Source organism: Natator depressus, chromosome 28, assembly GCF_965152275.1.
Source record: "Natator depressus isolate rNatDep1 chromosome 28, rNatDep2.hap1, whole genome shotgun sequence".
Classification (NCBI taxonomy): Eukaryota; Metazoa; Chordata; order Testudines; family Cheloniidae; genus Natator; species Natator depressus.
This window is the reverse complement of record NC_134261.1, coordinates 11,132,279-11,137,278: the sequence shown is the minus strand read 5'-3', so window position 1 is coordinate 11,137,278 and position 5,000 is coordinate 11,132,279. Positions and strand designations below refer to the sequence as shown.

The following is a 5,000-nucleotide window of genomic DNA, read 5'->3' as shown; positions in this document are numbered from 1 at the left end:
ATGGGGTTGACCTGCTGGCCGCAGAGGGGCAGGCTCCGGGTTGACCTGGTGGCCGGAGGAGAATTAAGCCCGGAGCCCGGGGCAGGGCGACCCCGGACGGACGGGGGTCCGCCTGGCCCCTGCCCGCGGGGGCAGGCTCCGGGTTGACCTGGTGGCCGGACGGGAATTAAGCCCGGAGCCCGGGGCAGGGCGACCCCGGACGGACGGGGGTATGCCGGCCCCTGCCCGCGGGGGCAGGCTCCGGGTTGACCTGGTGGCCGGAGGAGAATTAAGCCCGGAGCCCGGGGCAGGGCGACCCCGGACGGACGGGGATCCGCCTGGCCCCTGCCCGCGGGGGCAGGCTCCGGGTTGACCTGGTGGCCGCTCGGGACTTAAGCCCGGAGCCCGGGGCAGGGCGGCCCCGGACGGACGGGGCTCCGCCTGGCCCCTGCCCGCGGGGGCAGGCTCCGGGTTGACCTGGTGGCCGGAGGAGAATTAAGCCCGGAGCCCGGGGCAGGGCGACCCCGGACGGACGGGGCTCCGCCGGCCCCTGCCCGCGGGGGCAGGCTCCGGGTTGACCTGGTGGCCGGACGGGAATTAAGCCCGGAGCCCGGGGCAGGGCGACCCCGGACGGACGGGGCTCCGCCGGCCCCTGCCCGCGGGGGCAGGCTCCGGGTTGACCTGGTGGCCGGAGGAGAATTAAGCCCGGAGCCCGGGGCAGGGCGACCCCGGACGGACGGGGGTCCGCCTGGCCCCTGCCCGCGGGGGCAGGCTCCGGGTTGACCTGGTGGCCGGACGGGAATTAAGCCCGGAGCCCGGGGCAGGGCGACCCCGGACGGACGGGGGTATGCCGGCCCCTGCCCGCGGGGGCAGGCTCCGGGTTGACCTGGTGGCCGGAGGAGAATTAAGCCCGGAGCCCGGGGCAGGGCGACCCCGGACGGACGGGGGTCCGCCTGGCCCCTGCCCGCGGGGGCAGGCTCCGGGTTGACCTGGTGGCCGGACGGGAATTAAGCCCGGAGCCCGGGGCAGGGCGACCCCGGACGGACGGGGGTATGCCGGCCCCTGCCCGCGGGGGCAGGCTCCGGGTTGACCTGGTGGCCGGAGGAGAATTAAGCCCGGAGCCCGGGGCAGGGCGACCCCGGACGGACGGGGGTCCGCCTGGCCCCTGCCCGCGGGGGCAGGCTCCGGGTTGACCTGGTGGCCGGAGGAGAATTAAGCCCGGAGCCCGGGGCAGGGCGACCCCGGACAGACGGGGGTCCGCCTGGCCCCTGCCCGCGGGGGCAGGCTCCGGGTTGACCTGGTGGCCGGACGGGAATTAAGCCCGGAGCCCGGGGCAGGGCGACCCCGGACGGACGGGGCTCCGCCGGCCCCTGCCCGCGGGGGCAGGCTCCGGGTTGACCTGGTGGCCGCTCGGGACTTAAGCCCGGAGCCCGGGGCAGGGCGACCCCGGACGGACGGGGGTATGCCGGCCCCTGCCCGCGGGGGCAGGCTCCGGGTTGACCTGGTGGCCGGTTTGCTTTCGGGCCACCAGGTCAACCCGCTGCCTGTATGGGGTTGACCTGGTGGCCGCTTTCCTTCCCGGCCACCAGGTCAACCCGCTGAATGTATGGGGTTGACCTGCTGGCCGCTTTCCTTCCCGGCCACCAGGTCAACCCGCTGAATGTATGGGGTTGACCTGCTGGCCGCTTTTCTTCCCGGCCACCAGGTCAACCCGCTGAATGTATGGGGTTGACCTGCTGGCCGCTTTCCTTCCCGGCCACCAGGTCAACCCGCTGAATGTATGGGGTTGACCTGCTGGCCGCTTTCCTTCCCGGCCACCAGGTCAACCCGCTGAATGTATGGGGTTGACCTGCTGGCCGCTTTTCTTCCCGGCCACCAGGTCAACCCGCTGAATGTATGGGGTTGACCTGCTGGCCGCTTTCCTTCCCGGCCACCAGGTCAACCCGCTGAATGTATGGGGTTGACCTGCTGGCCGCTTTCCTTCCCGGCCACCAGGTCAACCCGCTGAATGTATGGGGTTGACCTGCTGGCCGCTTTCCTTCCCGGCCACCAGGTCAACCCGCTGAATGTATGGGGTTGACCTGCTGGCCGCTTTCCTTCCCGGCCACCAGGTCAACCCGCTGAATGTATGGGGTTGACCTGCTGGCCGCTTTCCTTCCCGGCCACCAGGTCAACCCGCTGAAAGTATGGGGTTGACCTGGTGGCCGCTTTCCTTCCCGGCCACCAGGTCAACCCGCTGAAAGTATGGGGTTGACCTGGTGGCCGCTTTCCTTCCCGGCCACCAGGTCAACCCGCTGCCGGCATGGGGTTGACCTGCTGGCCGCAGAGGGGCAGGCTCCGGGTTGACCTGGTGGCCGGACGGGGATTAAGCCCCGGCTCGGAGCAGGGCAAGCCCGGGCGGAGGGGGGTCCGCTTGGCCCCTGCCCGCGGGGGCAGGCTCCGGGTTGACCTGGTGGCCGGTTTGCTTTCGGGCCACCAGGTCAACCCGCTGCCTGTATGGGGTTGACCTGGTGGCCGCTTTCCTTCCCGGCCACCAGGTCAACCCGCTGAATGTATGGGGTTGACCTGCTGGCCGCTTTCCTTCCCGGCCACCAGGTCAACCCGCTGAATGTATGGGGTTGACCTGCTGGCCGCTTTCCTTCCCGGCCACCAGGTCAACCCGCTGAATGTATGGGGTTGACCTGCTGGCCGCTTTCCTTCCCGGCCACCAGGTCAACCCGCTGAATGTATGGGGTTGACCTGCTGGCCGCTTTCCTTCCCGGCCACCAGGTCAACCCGCTGAAAGTATGGGGTTGACCTGCTGGCCGCTTTCCTTCCCGTCCACCAGGTCAACCCGCTGAATGTATGGGGTTGACCTGCTGGCCGCTCTGCTTCCCGGCCACCAGGTCAACCCCCTGCCGGTATGGGGTTGACCTGCTGGCCGCAGAGGGGCAGGCTCCGGGTTGACCTGGTGGCCGGCAGGGACTTCAGCCCCAGGGCCCCTGGCAGGGCGACCCTGCCCTTGTTCCCCAGAAAAGGAGAGAGCTGGCTCGCAGCGGGAAAAGCTGCCTACGGCACCTGGGATTCCCAGGCGGTCACCCATCCAAGTACTAGCCAGGCCCGGGACGGTTTACCTTCCGAGATCGGACGGGATCGGGGGCCTTCCGTCCGGTATGGCCGTAGGCACTCGGCTCCGGTCCGCCTCGTCCCCTTTCCCTTACTGACTCCCCTGCCTCGGGTGGGCCCGATCCTTTTTTCCGTTTTTTTTTTTCGCTCCGGAGGCTTCATGAGCCCCCCCCCAACACCCCTTTGGGGGTCGGTGAAAATTTTTTTTTCAGACTTCCAGGGGCCCGATCCTGGCCGCGGGCACCCGGCTCCGGGCCGCCTCGTCCCCTTTCCCTTACTGACTCCGCTGCCTCGGGTGGGCCCGATCCTTTTTTCCGGTTTTTTTTTTCCGCTCCGGAGGCTTCGTGAGCCCCCCCCAACACCACTTTGGGGGTCGGTGAAAAAATTTTTTTCAGACTTCCAGGGGCCCGATCCTGGCCGCGGGCACCCGGCTCCGGGCACCCGGCTCCGGGCCGCCTCGTCCCCTTTCCCTTACTGACTCCCCTGCCTCGGGTGGGCCCGATCCTTTTTTCCGTTTTTTTTTTTTTTCGCTCCGGAGGCTTTATGAGCCCCCCCCAATACCACTTTGGGGGTCGGTGAAAAAAATTTTTCAGACTTCCAGGGGCCCGATCCTGGCCGCCGGCACCCGGCTCCGGGCACCCGGCTCCGGGCCGCCTCGTCCCCTTTCCCTTACTGACTCCCCTGCCTCGGGTGGGCCCGATCCTTTTTTCCGTTTTTTTTTTTTTCGCTCCGGAGGCTTTATGAGGCCCCCCCTAACCGTTTTTGGGGTCGGTGAAAATTTTTAGTCAGACTTCCAGGGGCCCGATCCTGGCCGCGGCTTCGCAGGCTGGCCTGGGGGGGGGGGCATCTCTAGCTCCGGCCGCGGACGGCGAGACGCTCGGCCACCAGGTCAGCCCGGAGGAAAAGGCTGAAAAAAATGTCTAAGTCCCCCCGGGACACCAGGTCAACCCGGAGGAAAAGGCTGAAAAAAATGTCTAAGTCCCCCCGGGACACCAGGTCAACCCGGAGGAAAAGGCTGAAAAAAAGTCTAAGTCCCCCCGGGACACCAGGTCAACCCGGAGGAAAAGGCTGAAAAAAATGTCTAAGTCCCCCCGGGACACCAGGTCAACCCGGAGGAAAAGGCTGAAAAAAAGTCTAAGTCCCCCCGGGACACCAGGTCAACCCGGAGGAAAAGGCTGAAAAAAAGTCTAAGTCCCCCCGGGACACCAGGTCAACCCGGAGGAAAAGGCTGAAAAAAAGTCTAAGTCCCCCCGGGACACCAGGTCAACCCGGAGGAAAAGGCTGAAAAAAAGTCTAAGTCCCCCCGGGACACCAGGTCAACCCGGAGGAAAAGGCTGAAAAAAATGTCTAAGTCCCCCCGGGACACCAGGTCAACCCGGAGGAAAAGGCTGAAAAAAAGTCTAAGTCCCCCCGGGACACCAGGTCAACCCGGAGGAAAAGGCTGAAAAAAAGTCTAAGTCCCCCCGGGACACCAGGTCAACCCGGAGGAAAAGGCTGAAAAAATGTCTAAGTCCCCCCGGGACACCAGGTCAACCCGGAGGAAAAGGCTGAAAAAAATGTCTAAGTCCCCCCGGGACACCAGGTCAACCCCGAGGAAAAGGCTGAAAAAATGTCTAAGTCCCTGCTCGGCCATCAGGTCAACCCCATTCAAAGTGACGGGTTGACCTGATGGCCGGCAGTCTCACGGAAGTCCGGATGGGGTCGCCAAAAGTGCCCTCGGCCGACCGAGAGAACCAGGAGGTCGGATAGGATTTCAGATTGGTCCCCCTAAATTGGCGGTTGGATTTTTCGACTAGTTCATTTTGACGGGTGCGAGGAGATTTCTGAGAACAGGTTTTTCGGAACCTGTGAGAACCAGAGATGAGCCTCGGGGACCAATCTGCGCGTTGTACCCGATCTTGTGAGGGGGGACAGGG

General features: G+C 66.0%; 1 non-coding gene across 1 annotated transcript; it reads right to left on the bottom strand.

The window, feature by feature from the left end:
• Positions 1-3,024: 3,024 nt before the first annotated feature.
• Positions 3,025-3,143, bottom strand: LOC141979807 (5S ribosomal RNA). Its single transcript, XR_012637198.1, has one exon. It is a non-coding gene; the product is annotated as a 5S ribosomal RNA (ribosomal RNA).
• Between the last annotated feature and the right edge of the window lie 1,857 nt (positions 3,144-5,000).